Source organism: Pteronotus mesoamericanus, unplaced genomic scaffold (genome assembly GCF_021234165.1).
Source record: "Pteronotus mesoamericanus isolate MK-2021 breed Mesoamerican mustached bat unplaced genomic scaffold, CSHL_Meso_final contig_20, whole genome shotgun sequence".
Taxonomy (NCBI): Eukaryota; Metazoa; Chordata; class Mammalia; order Chiroptera; family Mormoopidae; genus Pteronotus; species Pteronotus mesoamericanus.
The window spans coordinates 125,962-127,317 of record NW_026555085.1 but is presented as its reverse complement, the minus strand read 5'-3'; the positions used below and the strand labels follow the sequence as shown (position 1 = coordinate 127,317).

The 1,356-nt window shown below is 43.8% G+C and overlaps 1 non-coding gene across 1 annotated transcript; it reads left to right on the top strand.

Annotated features, from left to right (window-relative positions):
- The first annotated feature begins 991 nt into the window (after window positions 1–991).
- TRNAA-AGC (transfer RNA alanine (anticodon AGC)) lies at window positions 992–1,063 on the top strand. The gene has a single exon. It is a non-coding gene; the product is annotated as a tRNA-Ala (tRNA).
- Window positions 1,064–1,356: the final 293 nt, after the last annotated feature.

Genomic DNA, 1,356 nt, shown 5'->3' with positions numbered 1-1,356 from the left:
CATTTGGGGTGCAGAACCCGAGACCCTATCTCAGTGTTCTCACCCTCTGCAGAGTCTCAATAAGCCTGCCTTTGATTTTATCAGTGTCCCTAGTCTAAGATCTTTTATATCAGGGGACAAAAACTCAATGGTAACAACACATCAGTTTCATGTTCCCCGTTACTAGTCTAAGAGTCTAAAGATTCTTCTTCTGGGGTGGCTTCTACGAAGGTTTAGAAATTTTTCCAGACCAATGAAGTTCAAAGAGGACTCCAAGTGATTCCTCTATATTTGGAATAGTCAGAGGAAGACTGAAATAACACTAAATAGAAATCTGTTATGAGGAAATACGTTTGGGTCTTCTAAGGACGTTTCAGGGCCATATGATAATTAGAATTAATCGTAGGGTGCCAGATGTGTCCAGGGACACGTTAAATACTTTGTTTCCTATTACCTTATTTAATGAATTTTCATCCACGAAGCCCTGAATTCACTTCTCAGCCCTCTGCCCATTTTTTTTCATGGGCACTCTCCTCTGGGGCTCCGATCCTGAGCCTAAGCCTACCGCAGTTGGGGCTCAGAGCTCTGTCAGCCCATTTGCAAGCCCCTCCAGTTTTTCCTCCCACCGGGTCTAAGTGCCCAGGGCAGCGTTTAGGGTTTTCTTTCTTTATCCTCTTGCATTATACCCTTGGATTTATGGCCACATTTTTATGCAGAGATATTTTTTTCCCACCCCTGGTCCTGGGGTTGGCCAGGTCGGACTACCACCTTCCCCGATGGAAGATGACAGTAGGACGAGCGTCTGAATGAGTGACCCATAGTAGGAGATCTCAGGATCAGAGGGTGACTTTCGGCATAATATTTAGTTTTTCTTCTCCTAGCTTAGTTATAGGGCAGTATCTAATATAGAAAAATTAAAAGGTTGAATCTAATGAAATGAACTTCCTCTCACTAGTACTAAGAAATTGTAGTAAAATGTCATGAAAGTGTTTCTAAAAGAAAGTTGCCGCGAGGGGGTGTAGCTCAGTGGTAGAGCGCGTGCTTAGCATGCACGAGGCCCCGGGTTCAATCCCCGGCACCTCCATGTACCTCACCGGCTTATTTTTAAAGGCTCCCGGGGTAGTCATTTCCTCTTTCTTGTTTCTCTCTTGTTTTGCTGTACTTTTAACCCATTTAAAACAAAACAAAACAAACGGAAAACCTAGATATTCAAACTAGTTTTACTTTGGGTTAAATCGAGGCATCTCTGCTTCATGATCTCGACACCACCCTTAGTAACTGCATCAACAGGCCCAAAACAAGATGAAAGGCTGGGGAAGTATTCACTCCCGAGGGTTCCAGAAGCCGAAAAACAAGGGAGGCACCGAATTAATAAGC